The 16,777-nt window shown below is 37.1% G+C and overlaps 1 protein-coding gene across 2 annotated transcripts in view; it reads left to right on the top strand.

The window, feature by feature from the left end:
- The window catches only part of stox2a (storkhead box 2a), a 56,285-nt gene that overhangs the window by 22,541 nt on the left and 16,967 nt on the right, over positions 1-16,777 (top strand). The window lies entirely within an intron of this gene.

Raw genomic sequence — 16,777 nt, 5'->3', positions numbered from 1 at the left:
TGGGAATCTGTTACATGACACTATATAAAATTACATTAGGTACATGCTTAGTATCATTATCTTATTTATTTATTTATTTATTTATTTACAAATTTTGTAAATCAAAAAATATCACAAACCATTTAATCACATTATTAAATTGTATTATTGATGTGTATATACATGTGTGTGTAAAGTGATTTTGTATGAATATTTTGACAAAAATAACCGTAGTTCATTCCTGTGCATCTATCTATCCAATACACACAGAGAAACACACTGTCCCAGCTGCAGCAGAGCCTGTGATTTAGGCGTGGGAGAAAAAGGAGGCCACGGTGGTGCATTAATAGCCCAGCCTCTGTAGTAACCCATAGCAAAGAAACTCCAAAATAAGATCTTATGTTAATCTCTTCTTTGTCTTCTAGACAGAAATGAGCCATCTTTAAGACTTGAATGAGACTTAGGTCTCAAATGTGGCTTAGGTGTCTCAAATGTGGCTTATTACCTTTAAATCTCAGAGATAGTTAATATTTGTCTTGTGTGCAACTCACATATGCAAAAATGAGCCATCTTTAAGACTTAAATGAGTTTTTTGTTCTTTTTTTAATTTTCTCAAATGTGTCTTAAATATGGCTCATTACTTCTAAATCCCAGAGATAGTTCATATTTATCTTGTGTGCGACTCACATATTTTTTGTTTTCCCAAAGCAGTGTTTCCCACACATAAAGTATACAGTACAGTGGAATCTTGTATTACAAGCATAATTCGTTTCGGAAGCTTGTATTTCAAAATATTCGTAAACCAAATTTTATTGTCCTATAAGAAGCTCTAATGACTTGTTCCACAGCCCAAAAAAAAATACATAAAAAATAATTAATACAAAATATAAAGTAAAAATAAAACAAATTAACCTGCACGTGACCTTTAAAAAAAAAGTAAAAATAAATCCCAACAGATAAGTGCTTCCGTTTATGCGCGCAGGTGCTGTGTGTGTGTGTGTTTGTGTTTGTGTATCTGTGTAAATCTTAAGTAAGAGGAGCGTTCACACACATAACGACAGGCTGAGGAAGAAAAGGGATTTATAACGTTCCAGTGAGACTTTCTTTTGCTTTACATGCGCACACACATGTGTTATAAAAAATAGTTTGTGTACAACACGCGTGCTGTACACATGCGCACAAAATAAAATATGTTTTACGTGCACACACATGGTCACAGTGTTAAAGTAAACATTACACGCATGCACAGATGTTGATTATACCAGTGAGAGACACGCACTAAGATTCAGCAAGGGTCGTAAACCAAGACTTGCTCGTTTTTCAATTAAAATCTTTGCTTGTCTTGCAGAACACTGTCAAACCGCGTTACTCGCAATCCGAGGTTTCACTGTACTTATAAACTGTGCATTATTATATATTTTTTTTTTCGGGGGGGATTTTTTCCCTCGATTTTCTCCCTAATTTAGTCGTGTCCAATTCCTCCCTGTCACTAGGGGGCTCCACATTAAGGCTACTACTTCCACTCAGTCGGGAGGGCCGAAGACTATCACGTTTCCTCCGAACCACGTGACGCCAGCATCTTTTCAAACTGCTCGTTCACGCACCGTTAGGGGCGGCGTAACACACTCGGAGGAAAGCACTATCCGCTCCTTTCGAGTGCGGGAGCTCACAGACGCCCCTAATTGGCTACAGAGCCGTGATTAATGTGGGAGCACAAAGTGCCTCTCATCCCTCCTCTCTGAGAGAGCTCGGCCAATCAGCTTTCTCTAGACCTCCGGCTGTGAGAGGTTACAGCATACCCCGTAAATCAAACCATCAATTTCAGAATATATACTGCTGAAAATATGTCACTCTATATTGCACAATCCTGACTCATATACAGTAAATGTATTAAAACATAATGCAAAAAATGGCTAAAAATGCTTTGGAGTTTAAGGGCTAGGGTCTCTGACAAACAGTGCCATCAACACTAAAAAGTGTTTAGTACTCTTTTTAATACTTCATCTTACTCTTCACATACGGGTAGATGGAGGGGAGGGTTAGTAGGTTGGATCTCTAAAATGAAGATATGTAGATATGTTGGATGTAGATAAGTCAATTACAAAATTGCTTTGCAATAGATAAATGTTTTATTTCGAAATCTAGTTATATTGACATACACCCAACCTAGTTAATCAACATAGCGTGTACTGGAATTTATTAAAATTAAACTGCCAAATGGTAAACTTACTGTACATTCTGTACAAATGTCATTACCAATAAGGAACTAAAATAGAATATACAATTTTCTTTTTTTTTCATTTTTAACATGAAGTAAACCAATGAGATAATGTTTGTGTTCAATGATTTCTGTATAAATTTATCATTAAAGACCAAACCTATTTTTGATTGTACATTTACAGTATGACTAAATGTTCAACATTTTTTCATGGTCACCCAATTAAGCCTACAGTACATATAGATTCTAATAAAGACATAATTTCCCACATTTTCTTCTACACATGCTCCAACCCTGAAAATGTTTAGATGTCCAGTGTGTTAGAGAAACGTGCAGGGCATCGCCAGGCCTCAGTGTCAAGACAGCAAAAACCACTTAATCCATCATTCATCCAGACCTTTAGCAGTAGTGCACCACCTACTTTGCCTGCCTCAGATAAAATGAAGAAAAGACCAAGAAGGCAAAGCGGACTGTGAAGGTGGGTTTTTCTTTTTCGCACCAAATTTAAAATTAATTATTATTGACAAGGAGTTAAAATGTAATGGAATTCACATGCTACCTGTGAGTGGTTTAGCATGTGGATTAGCATATCTAGGTAACTAACACTTGTTTCATTATTATTAGGCATGTCCTAATATTCTATAAATAAAGACCAATATGTTTGTTTGTGGTATCTTGGTAATTATATACCTTTTACTTTAACTGGTTTCTTTTCTGAAGCATGCCACCTCAGGAGACCACAAATCTCAACAAAGAAACTGCAGGAGAATGTTCCAGAGTCTCCATCAGCACCACATCATCAGTCAGGTAAGCACCAGCCCATGAGCAAGCTCAAGCCACCTCTTAATCTTTAGAAAGTTGGGAATGGATTAGCTGAATGATGTTTAGGTAAATCTCAAATGTTTTAATTTTTTTATTTCCCATTAGATACTAAGCAACTCCAGGAGTTGCAGACTTCGGACAAACTTGTTGGACATCCACAAAAGAAGACTGATGTAGCCAGGGAGAGAACTTTTCCTGGCATTGGCCCGTTCTTGTAGCTATAACATACAGCAAGCAACCAATTTTTCTTTAACAATTTTTCATCTCCTTTTTGACTGGAAGATTTTGCTACAATTCTGAGGCCTTTTGTAACTCCTGTATAAATCATACTTTGAGTTAAGCAGTGTGACACTTAATATCTTTGTCAGGTTGGGTGACATTTTGTATCATTTAGTTTCTTGATTTGCCAAATTTGGCTGGTGTCTGTTATATTTGTAAATTGTAAATTTATTACACTGTATGCTGTTAATTGAGGATTTTTTTTATATGTTCAATAAAACAATAATATTTCTTATTTGTGTTTTATGCATCTCATTTATATCTAACTTTAATCTCATTATGGTCTTATATATGGCTCATTTGCTTCTCCTTCAAATGCAGTTCTGTTTCTCATGTACATCTCAGCTTTCTCAAATGTTTCTCAAAAGTACAGTATGTCTCGCTTTGTGTCTCAGTTATGTCTCTTTGTTTCTCCTAAGTAGGGTTAAGGAGAAATAGAAAGGACAAAGTCGAGCTTGTAATGAGACAATTCAGTCTCATGAGACAAAAAAAGCTCATTCTGAGCACCAAAATTTTGCTATGGGAACACATGTAAAAGAGGGACGCAGGGAGGGAGGGAGAGAGGGTGGGAACTCGTAATAGTGAGAGAGGGACTGAGAGAGATGCCATGTGTGTAACTGCAATCTCCATCTTCAGTTAGCTGAGGTTCAGTCATTGCTTGTATGGTTTTGGACCAGTTGTAGCAGAAATCCCGCCTTCTGTGTTATGATTGGTTAGAAAACTAGAGCATTGAGATTTATAGAGAATGTAGAAAATTTAAGCTGAAAATATTTTTGTGTAAGTGTAAGGAATACTGAATTCTAAAGTGTACAGAATATTAAAAAATTGTAATCCTGTACTGTATGTAGGTAATTGTTAGGGAATACCGGAGAGTAAGTAAGGATGAAGTGTACTCCATATTGTAGTGTATATGCAGACTGAAGTGTGTGGAATACTCAAGTGGAAAAAATAATGTTGTGTAAGGTTTTGGAACATACGGTCATGTACAAAATTACTATAGTGTAGGTAATATGATAGTATAAGGAACACTGAAGTATGGAAAATAATGATGCACTCCGTAGAATGATTGAAAATGGCTCATACAAATCATAGCATAAATGTTATTTTTGTCACCTTTTATTTGTGAAATGTGTTAAGAGTTTCTGAAGAGCCGTGAGTCTGTCACTAAAGTTTAGCTAAAGTCAGACTGCTATTATTAGTCTTTTATTGTCAGACCTTGCCAGCCTTTACATATAGTTAACTGAGGATTGCTTTAGATAGCCTTCTCTTTATCTTGGTAATTATTAAGCTAATGTTCGCATTGTTATGTCAGGAAAGCTGTTTTGCTAGTCAAGTCAGAACTAAGCTATCTAATAGCTGAGCCTTAGGATTTAGCTCGCTAGCATAGAGCTAAAAAGTCTTTGATACAGACCTACTTAAGGCATAGTTCTAGTTTAAATGACTAGTCAGAAATTAAAATTTTTCCTTTAGATGTGCTAGTATGTGATTTTGAAAAAAATCCCCCAAAAGCTAAAATGTCACAAAGCACCAATACAAAGCAAGTGACTTTCAACAGATTTAATGGCTATTTCGAGAAATGTCACATAAGCACTGTAATGCTGCACGAATCAGAATTCATTTTTACTATTTTGTTTTTAATTCAGTATTTTTACACAGCATTTCTGTCACTGTCAATCTCAAGTCCACACATGTTTTCTTTGTTTTAGTAAATAAAAATGCCTCACATGAAGCTGTCCATGCACCCTTGTATGTGTAGCATGGCAGTGTGTTTAGCAAAACCTGAGAGTGTGTTCTGGCTCCAAAGGCCGTCCGGTACTCACTCTTGCTAAATATGGAACTCATTGCTACTGCATCTGCTTGGCAGGGACGCAACTGAGAATAGCAGCATCTTAGGCTTTCTCTTCCATTTGTATGTTTCAGCTTTGCCAGTGTGTGTGTGTGTGTGTGTGTCTGTGTGTGAGGCTAGTGTTTCTTTCTGCTGCATGATTTTTTTTTTTTTTACTGAAATGTCTTTAAACCCAGCAGATGTGTTGCAGACATGTTTTATTAATATTGTTATTTGGGGGCATTCTGTCCTCATTATTGTGCGTGATTTAAAATAAAAAAATCAAGTTTTAACACTTGACATATATTACAATAATGCAAATGTTTGTGTGATTGAGACATACTTATATACTTATATGTAATATATCACATACATCGATCAGCCACAAGATAACTCCACTGCCATGTTGAATTAATTAACATCGCTTATTATTTATGTACCTGTAAGCTGGTGACCGAATCATGGTCACCCAAGGCCAGCCCATTTGGTACAATAGTATGGAAAAGCCTGTGCAGCACACGTTGCTAAAAAAAGATTTGTGCTGCCCACGATTAAAAGGCACCAGTACACAACGTACAAAAGGCTCCAGTGCACAACAGCCCAACGTGTACCCATCGGTAATACAGTAGTACCCACGATAATAACATGAGATCGAGTCTTCTTTTTGAATAGCAGTGGCTTTAGCCGTGAAACTCACCCATGGACGCCATTTTTCCCAGTCTCTTTATTACTGTTGAATCACTGAACTTAACTGAGGCAAGTGAGGCCTGCAGTTTTTAGCTGTTGTTCCTGTTTGTTTTATGAGCTACTGGATGAGTTGTTGTTGTGCTCTTGGAGTAGTTTTGGTAGGGCAGCCCCTCCTGGGAAAGTTCACCCCTGTTCCAGGTTTTCTCCATTTGTGGATAATGACTCTCATTGTGGCTCGCTGGAGTCCCAAAGCTTTAGAAATGGCTTAGAAACACTTTGTTTACTGATACTGTATATGTGAGTTACTTTGTTCCTTATGTCTTCTAGAATTTTTTTAGATCGTGTTGCTTTTTGAGATCTTTTAGCATGCTTTGCTAAGTCAGACAGTTTCTATTTTGGTATTCCTTGATGCAGTAGGTCTGCCAGTAATCACATGTATATATGTGTGTACAGTAATCACATTTATATATTTGTGCACATTATATTGCCAATAGTATTCACTTGCCTGCCTTCACATGCATATGAATTTAAGTAACATCCAGTTCTTAATATAATGTTGTCCCACTCTTTGCAGCTAGAACAGCTTCAAGTCTTTTGGGAAGGCTTTCCACAAGGTATAATAGTGTGTTTATGGGAATTTTTGGCCATTCTTCCAGAAGCGCATTTGTGAGGTCAGTCACTGATGTTGGATGAAAAGGCCTGGCTCGCAGTCCCCGCTCTAATTCATCCCAAAGGTGTTCTCTCGGGTTAAGGTCAGGACTGGGGCGGCCCAGTCAAGTTCTTTCACACCAAACTAGCTCATCCATGTTTTTATGGACTTTGCGTTGTGCACTGGTGCACAGTGATGCTGGAACTGGTGTGGGATTGTTTTTCAGGAGTTGGGCTCGGCCCCTTTCTTCCAGTGAAAGGAACTCTTAATGCATTTTGGACAATTTCATGCTCCCAACTTTGTGGAAACAGTTTGGAGATGGCCCCTAACTTGTTTCAACATAACTGGTCACCAGTGTACAAAGCAAGGTCCAAAACTACATGGATGAGTGAGTATGGTGTGGAAGAACTCTTCTTCCTTCCCAGAATGGTTGATGCTGTTATAGCAGCAAAGGTATGGTGTGGGCTAACATCATATTAAACCCTATGAATTAAAAATTTGACGTTACAGAAGTTCATATGCATGTGAAGGAAGGCAAGCGAATACTTTTGGCCATATAGGTTATACATAACACGGTGACTAAAATTCACTGACAGATTTATGATGCAGCGTTACAGATTCAGTAACCTGTGTGACAGGGTAATGTAATAAAGCTGAGTTATATTGTTACCCTGAAAGTGATTATTTGGCTTGGTTGATTATTAGCATCACATGACCAAGTGTCTTTTTAGACTACACTAATTTTGAAAAGAATAAACGTATCTGTCCTAAAGAGGCCGGAAAACTTTAAAAAAATTCTCTAACTGTAACTGAGTGCTGATACTGGAGACTCATTACAGCATATCAACAATTACACATGCTTATAAGGAGCGTCTGCTGTTCAAGTCTCTGTGAATGAGCAGTTATTATATAAACAAAAATGTATTAGAGCTAGTGCATAAAAATAAACCTGTGATTAGTAGCTGACCAATCAGAATCCAGAATTTAACACAGATAATAATCTATGTTGTTGTTGGTCTTCTGGCTGCTTCCGGCAAGGGTTCACTACAGTGGGCCATTCAGTCTGCACGTACAAGCTTGGCACAGGTTTTACGCTGAATGCCCTCCCTGACGTAACCCTCCCATTTTATCCGGGCTTGGGACCGGCACTGCAAACAGTGGCTGGGGTTTAGGCACTGGCTGGGAAACAAACCCAGGCTTTCCACATTGCAGGCGAAACACCTACCACTGAGCCACCAGTGCCCTTGGTATCAGAATCTATGATAAAATAATTTTTTTTTTTCTTGCCTGTGTTTGGGTGGCTGCTTTTATCTCTGATGCAGACTTGGAACAGTAGTGCGAACGATTAGAGCAGTGTGTGTATGGCACAGACTTTATTCAGCAGCCAATAATCAAATATAGACCACCAATGCTTTCCAACCTCAGCAGTTCATTATGAAAAAAAAAAAAAAAACTTCCAGCTGTCCTGACTTGATCTTCTGTAGACATAAAGTGGAGTAAAATTTTTATTCGGCTTTAATAATGCATGTGCAACCTTTTTAATAGATCCCACTCGTCTTTATTATTTAAAGGAACAGAACAGAAGAACGTAGTGTGTTCAAGTGCCATCAGCAGTCCTTTGTTTGTTTGTTAAAATACACTGAAGTTCTGTCAGCGTGAGAAGTTTTTGATTGGCGCTGCAAACATGATCTTCTAAAAGCCCCCAGTAGGATGATACCAAATCTGAAAAATCAAAATGAATAGTTGAAAGCATTTGAGCAGCTGATCATTTAAGAAACCAACTTGCTCACATTAATTGCCATAATGTTCTCAGGTTATGTTCTTGACCTTACAGTATGTCAGTGAGCTGCCATGCTACCATACATCGTAAGGCAAATGGACAGGTTAAAATTAGGCAGAAACATCATATTTAATGTAGACAATAATTCTAATCATAATTCCAGGTATAAACTCGTTCTTGTCTTTGCTGTCCACTTGTAATTGGATTACCTGAGACTAAGGGTAAGAGGATAACCTGATCAGTTTAACATTTTAAATTAAAATCATAGCAATGTCCAGACTGTAGTTAAAAGTGTTTTATAAAAAAATTAATTGAATTTCATTCAATTAAATGTTAATACCAGGTGTGATCATGGCTCCTACATGTGGTTCGTGAGGTTATTTCCAGGTAAGCTTTCTTAAATGTAGGCTGACTTGCTCTTTTGACTCACACTATATGTTAAGCTTCTGACTTGTGCGTTTGTAGACTTGTTGATTAAGTATCAGACCTGATGTGCTTTTAAAGGGCGCAATTTGTAAATCTGACTTCTGTGTGACCCGTGCTTTAACTCTCACATGTGTAAATTTGACCTGGGTTTGACTCCTGGAGGTTCAGGCTGGATGTAACTAGGACAGCGGGAGGAAGTTTAAACACTTGTCACACACCCGGCTCTGTGTGAGCTGCGTTGCAGACGCTGTGAACCAGAGATGAACCCGAGCTGCAGTAGGTCTGATGAAAGAGTGAGAGAAAACCAGACAGATGGAGAAAGTAAAAAGAGAATGTTTGGTGGGTTTTTTTTTTTTTTTTTTTGGAAAAGGAATAAATCAGGAATATAATTTCGTCAGATCCGTCAGTGTTGTCGGGATTGTGTCGGCCAACTTCTCTGATCATTTCAGCATATGTCTGTTCGTATCTTCTATGTCGCAATTGTTTGCTGAACCAGATATTGATCATAACGTACATCACTCTGGCTCTGCGATCAGCTCTTCATTTCTCAAATGGCATAAATAATAGCTTTAGAACATGAAGCAAAGTATTAAATGATTAGATTTTTTTCTGAGGTTTGCTAACTAGTTGTTTAGTAAACTAGTTTTTAAAAGTAATATAAAATATGTGTTGTACAGCAGGAGTGACAATATTTTTTATATATTTATGTAATGGGTATGAGTGCTGTTTATCAGAACATTCCCACACAAAGTGTGTGTTAATGCCCCAGCTGAAATACCCCTCAGATAGTAAATTTTCTTTAAACTTCCTCTTTTTCTTTCCTTCTCCAAATGTGCCGTTTCTGTGTCTGTGTAAATGAGCTATTGATGAGTTTCTACAGGGAACTGAGCAACAAAGCAGAGGAGGGGCTTTCTGTATATGAGGTCACAATAGGGACCTTAGAAATATTAAATCAGCTTTTTTAAGCCTGATGCAAACATGGAAAAAGGTCCAAAATCGGGGCACTATTTTAGTTGCTTATTTAAATTTCTAAGATAATTTTGTATAATAGATGCACTTTAAAAATTACCAAAATGCTGAATCATTAAATAAATAGTTCCATTATTTGTCACATGTGACTTGCAGGAAAGTGAAATATTTTTTTTTTCACAAATCCCAGTTAGGAAGCTGGGGTCAGAGAACAGGGTCAGCCAGAATGCAGCACCTCTGGAGCAGACAGGGATAAATTAATTTGTTCAAGGGTTCAACACTGGAAGTCTGCTGACGGTGCTGGGGCTTGAACCCCCGACCTTCCAACCACTAACCCAGTAACCCACAGCCTTAACCAATTGATGCCCCACTGGCTCACATTTATTCACATTGCCTTAACTTATCTTTATTTGCTAACATCATCTTTTTCTTCTTTTTTGGTTGAAATTTAGTAGGATGCTTACATTACCGCCAACTGTAGGTCTCATTCTCCCTCTTCCCGGCCTCTTAAAGCCAATTTTCCAGTCCAGCCTTCCTTAAAAACATTTAATGCTTACTTCCCTAATCTTGTCTTGACTTGTTCTGTATTTTGAACTCTTCTTCTTTCCTCTAAATTTTTTCCTTTCAGTATCACTCTGTGTCTTTAGTTGAAGTTCTGTTGGTTGAATCACCACCACATACAGTATAGATCTCATTCTCTCCAGCTTCCCTGTCTATTAAAGTCGGCTTTCCAGTCGCGTCCCCATCATCTTGTTTTATTGCGCTATTTTTTTCTATAGTAAAGTGGACACTCAAAATAAATGGATTAAAAATGTGTGCTTGTTGATATGGGACAAAATTTCTATAATGAGATGCTTATTTAACTTAAATGGAAGGAGTCTCAAGTGTCAGAGGTTTTCTGACATCTTTCGGACAACGTAGTGTACACTTTATTCTTCTCTGCTTGGTAACATGACATGCTGTATTTTTTTTTTATGAACAAATAAATGTGTTTTGCAAAATTATTTGTTTGTTACAAAAAACCCGTCGCAGCCCACCTGCAGTACCCTTACGGGGCACTAGGGTTGCGTAGCCTACACTCTGGGAAACACTGCCATTAAAGAGGTTCTGCTCACGTCATCAACCAGTGTGATAATAATCCGGACTAGAACTTGCACAAACACTGATTGTGCTTGATGTATTAAGTAAGATTTGTTTCTGTTAGCATATTTTGTTCCTCGTATTTGTAGCTGTGCAGTGAGTTTGTCGTCCTCCATCCTCTTATTCCTCTTGTGGCCCCAGTACTCACACTCTGAGATTAAGATCACAGATTTCTGACACAGCTTCTTTTCAAGCTGGGTTTTCGTCATAGCTAAATCGCGTCATGGTACTCGTTCTAATACACCAGTCATGTAATGACGTGGTCACAATGACGCGGCTGACACTCATGCAGGGAAAAGGGCTTGACCTGAAAGAAGGAGATGTGAGGAACATGAAGCAGTGTTGATATTATGAGATTATAATGATTTATATACAGGAAGCACTGCAGAGGTGTGTGTGTGTGTGTGTGTGTGAGAGAGAGAGAGAGAGAGGGAGAGAGAGATTTTTGCTTGAAGCATCACACTGTCTGCTAATGAGTAAGAAAAAGTGTGTGCGTGCGTGTGTATGTGTGTGTGCGTGTGTGTGTGTGAATTAGGAAAATAGAGATGTGTGTGTAGTAGCACGCTGCTGAGGAACAAGAGGGAGCAACTGGGATGCGTTGCCATGACTACCAATTCAGCAGGCCGCCCACTAGCTCATGAGACTGAGAGGAGGAGAGAGAGAGAGGCAGAGAGAGGCTGCACTGAAGGACAGTGTTAAAAAAAAGGCTGCGCTGTGAGCTCAGCTCTGATTGGTCACACCCCTCCTGTCTTTGTGTGAGGTAGAGCATTCTGGGTAATTCACTTCAGTCTGAGGGGAGGAGCTTATCTCTGTCTGTCTGTCTCTCTGTCTCTCTCTTTCACGCACAGTCTGTACCTTGCCTCTGTCTGTCTGTCTGACTCTCTTTTTTTAGTCTTTCTCTCTCTCTCTCTCTCTCTCTCTCTTTCTGTGTCTTTCACTTCATCTGCCTTTACATCTTGTACTCTTTTCCTTTTTTTGCTATCTTTTCTATTTTTTAATATCCATCTCTGGTTATCTTTTTTACTGTCTCTCTATCTCTGTCACACACACACAAACACACACACACACACACACACACACACACACACACACACACACACACACTTCTATTCCTCTCCGATCCTTCTTTTTCTTTCGTATCTCTTTCAATGTCTTCATCCATTTATCTTCTTCCTCTTACAGCAAACATCTCTCTCCTTTCTCTTTTTCACTTGCTTTCTTGCTCTCTGTCCTTCTTTCACTCTCTCTGTCATTCAGCCTTCTTTCATTCCTCCCCTCCCTCTCTCTCTCATTCCCCCGCCTTCGTACTAAAGTAAAAGCAATAAAACCAATGCGGCTGCGCGGCGAAGTGTGTGTCTCTGTGTGTGTGTGTATGTGTGTGTATACGTGTGTGGGGATGTTCCTGCTACAACCTGCAGTCGCACAAACTCGAACATAAAATCATCACTATCTATACCGCTGCCGCACACTCGCAGTGTGTGTATTAAAAAACCGACAGTAGGCTTTCTCACACACACTCTTACACACGCATTCTCAGCAGCTCCGTGTGGATGATGTCATCCTGCATCCTGCAGTGCTGCCGGCACACACACTCGTCTGCACTGAGGTCAGTGTTGCGGGAAAAAAAAAAAACGAACATCTTAACACAAACTTGATTAGCGTAGAATTTACACTAGTTCGGGTTTACGCTTGAAGCTTGCTAGTTTTCTGTATTAGCGTGTCAGTGTGCGTCATTGTAGTCCCTGGCTGTGCTTCAAATCGAATGCCAGCACCTAGTTTAAGTGTATAACGTAAGTGTGTATTGTGTTCACACTAGGAAACAAAACAAATGGAGGATAGGTAGAAGAGCTGGATGATGATTAGGCTTAAATTCATGCTAGCACGGTGCTTGTCGCTTGTCTCATAAAGGGGTGTAGCAAGCGTTACTGTTGTTGCTTGTGGGCGTGGGCTGTATGGGATTTTTAGTTCTGATACAAATAATATAAACAACTAGAGTATATCCTTTAAAGCTAACTAGCTAGCTAGACTGACTACTCTGAATAAAGCTAACGCAGTAACCAATGTTAACATCAGCTGTTTGGTTTGCACGTTATGTCCTTGGCTTGAAACTAGCTTCATTTCTTGGATCAGATTAGCAAAGCAAACTGTCCTAGGTTCTTACATTCAAAAGAAATGATAATGATTTATGCTTCTTTTCAAGCTGTATTATTTTCTATACATTTAAAGTGAGGTTGTATATAACACAAATAATACATTTAGCATCAAACATCAAACGGAAGCTAATTATGTGTGGGGAACTGAAAAGACGTCAAATCCCGTTTTAAAGCACAAAATAAATGCTTATGTCCTACTTTGCTACTTGCTAACAAGAATTTTACACACACACACACACACACACACACATAAATTTTTTTTTTCATTAACCTTTAAGGGCAGAGCTAGTATTAGATCTGAAATAACTAATGCTAAATATTAAGAAGGTTGCATGTGTCTGTTATGTTTCTTGTTAGCCAAAACTGCTGGTTTAGGTAGCATTCCATCTCAGAGGGATATCATCGGTTACCGCTAGTCGGGCTATTTCTTATTTCTTCTTGCCAGCTCCTAAATTCAGTCAGCGATGACTCTGAAATGTTACCGTAATAAATACAAATAAATGAAGTAATCCAAATATCAAACATAATGTGACACTTTGTTAATGCTTGTGCTTATTATAGAAGAATGCTTAGCAGATGATGCTAAATCTATTTACTTTGAACTTGTGAACAAGCCCTAGTTTATGCTATAGTTTACTTTTCATTTAGTTAATTGCCAGCTAGCTCGTTCTTTGTAGCTAGCTCTTATTACATTTTAAAAAAAAAGAAAGTGTTAACATGTGTACATTGATACAGGCAGGCAAAAACATAGCCTAGCTATAACTGTGACAGAGTGTGACTAAGCTAGAACAGACTTAAACTAGTATTGAGTATAAGTATGAGTACTGAAAAAAATTAAGCAGTGAATGTTAATGTCATATTCATAGTAGTAGTAATTTGCACAAGTTCATAGGGAAAATAACAGTTTTAATCTAAAAGCTAACAAGCTACTTTTGTTTTTCCAGAGATGGGAGTTTAATTTGAGAAAATAGTCCATTAAAGTTTTGTTCCTCAGTACCATTTACATCTTTCTGATTTGCTTAGAAAAATAAGTTCTTGTTTTTACTAATAAGATGGTTGAGTAGGGGTGTACGCTTTAGGAATTCTTTGTCTTTACTTTGTTTTGATCAGAATTACAGGTTGTAGGAAGTAGAGCTGTATGATTATATATGGATTTTTTAAATCACATTGCGATTTTTTTTTTTGTTTTGTTTTTTACAAATATTGTGACTGCAATTTAAATTCTGATACGAACTATTAATTATACCATTCGGAATTCAAACATGATTATCTAGGGTAACAGCCAATACTTGCAAAATTTAACAAATGAATTTAAATCATAATTTAAATAATGGTTCAATTTGTGAATTACGATTCACATGGTGCCTCCATTATAAAATCTTTTTTTTAAGTTTGGTAATTTTGTTGATTTTCTCTAGTTTTAAATATGAATCAACCTTAAAACAGAGTTAGGTTTGATAAATGGATGAGGAAATAAACACACTGGATTTAAAACACAACACAAGAACATCACTGAGAAAAGGAATGCGACACAGCAATCTTTTAATCTCGATTATCTTGTTTTTTTTTTGTTTTTTTAATAATCACTTGTAAACAAAATTGTAATAGAAATTGAAATTTGATTAGTTGCACAGCCCTAGGTGTGTGTCCATATTTCTTGGTTGCCTAGCAACAATATAAATGTGTAATGGATTTGTCCTGATTCATTTTTATTAGTATATTGCTAATAAAGATATTTGCTACTTTCTTCTCATTTGTTTAGCTTACCTCTGAATTGTTTCTTTCAGAAATGGTGTAAATGTAATTTTAGAAATTTTAACACTTTCAAATACTTATTAAATTTGTGTGCTGGCTGATAAAAAAAACTTATTTTCTGTTTTTTATGGCAGGTAATGAAATATTAACCTCTAACCTTATATGTCTTAAAGGTTAACTTATTAAATAAAAATATGAGGGGCATTCAAGTCAAACTGGGACTTTGAAATTATGAAATTTCTTTTGAATGAAATGAGACTTCTAAGCACAGTACAGTGATGAGACTCTTAGCTGCAGTAAAATATTTAAATGGTGCAAATGTTTTAAAGAAGGCTGTACACCTGTGAATGATGATCCTGGTCGAGAAACTTGGCTGAGAGTTATTGCCACATCCCAGTTACAGTCATGGCATTGCCCCAAGCCATTTCCACATGTTTGGGCCATTAAAAAAGTTCCTGGAAGGCCAGCGTTTCAGATGTGATGTGAAGCAGGCAGTCAGATCTACTGCATTAGTGTAGCAGGGATTATATAGAGAAATTATGGGAGGTTTTATGCTCATAACTATGTTCTGTACAATTAAAAGCCTAGAGTCGACTTGAACACCTCCTGTGTGTGTGTGTATGTGTGTGTGTGTAGGTGTGAGTGTGTTTCTGTTATTATCTCATTCTAAAAGCATTATGCTTTAAGAAGAAATTTAGGATTTACACATAAATAAATAATATTCAATATAATTATCACCTTTAGTGGGATCATTGTTAAATTGTTTGTTATTGTAGTTTTATAATATAGTTTCATTATCTAACTTAATGTGTATTTATATTACAATTATGCATGTTATACATGTTATACAATTATGAATGTACTGGGACTAATAAGATGAATTATTCTGGATAACTCTGGCATATTTTTAAAAATGTAATTAATATACACACTCCCTTCCAAATAAAGAGTAGTGAGGTAATAAATGTTGTCTATAAATCTATAAACATACATTATATTTACATAAATAAATAAGATATTTTTTTAGACAAATTTGAGATGGCGTTTAAACACAAGAGCTTGACTTTTATCACACACACACACACACACACACACACACACACACACACACACACACACACACACACACACACACACACAAACACATTTCACACACAGATTCAGGGATAGGAGATCGGGAACTAAAGAAGCAAATAGCTTTCCTTCTGTTTTATTTTGCCGTCTAATGTTATACGACGAAAGGACAAATTTAAAAACTAATCAGTTGATATATGAATGAGAAGATAGTGAGCTCTGATATAAAACTATTAGGAGAATTATGGAATATTTTGCTGGTTTTCTAGTTGTAATGATCAGATTTATCACTGGTTTAATGAACGCAGTGGCTTTTAATAAAAAAATATCAATTAATCTAGCACAAATAGACATTTTTACATTTAATTCAAAATGTTACATGTACACAACTTAATGAAGCCATGAGACATTAACCTAAGGTCATTAAAGTTGTAACGTGCATGCAGGATGTAGTTTATTTTATTATGCCTTTATTTTCATGTGTTGCTTAGTCATGTTAGAATAATGTGTTCTCTGTTCTGTGAGTAAAAATTGATCTCAGTTTGAAGTACAAGCTAACCTAGTGCTTGTTTGTTACTCTTACAGGCTATCTGTTTAATTTTTACATTATGAATAAATATAAGTTTATACATACTATTTTGTCCACAACATAAGCAATGTCTCTGATTAGGATGCGTCTCATTGAAGGTGGAAAACCCTCCTCTTTGGTAGCCAAATCATATATTTCAGGGTTATGTGTTATGTTTACAGCATTTGGCAGACCCCAAATGCTAGGGTATGAACCTGGGACCTTCTAATAGGTATTCAAACACCTTTACCACTGAGCTACTTTTGTGCCACACTGTATTTAAATTTATTGAAACTCTTTAATATCGTCTCCCTTTGTTGTATGTGGTGTATCAGTAGTAGAATGTAGTATCAACAGAGCATCCTTTCCTGTTCTTAAATTCTCTCTCCCTCTTTCTCTCTCAGACACACTCACACACAAACACACACACACATACACACACAGATATGATCA

The sequence above is a fragment of the Clarias gariepinus genome, chromosome 8, assembly GCF_024256425.1.
Source record: "Clarias gariepinus isolate MV-2021 ecotype Netherlands chromosome 8, CGAR_prim_01v2, whole genome shotgun sequence".
NCBI lineage: Eukaryota > Metazoa > Chordata > Actinopteri > Siluriformes > Clariidae > Clarias > Clarias gariepinus.
Note: the sequence above shows the minus strand (reverse complement) of the source record. Positions and strands in the feature narration are given on the sequence as shown.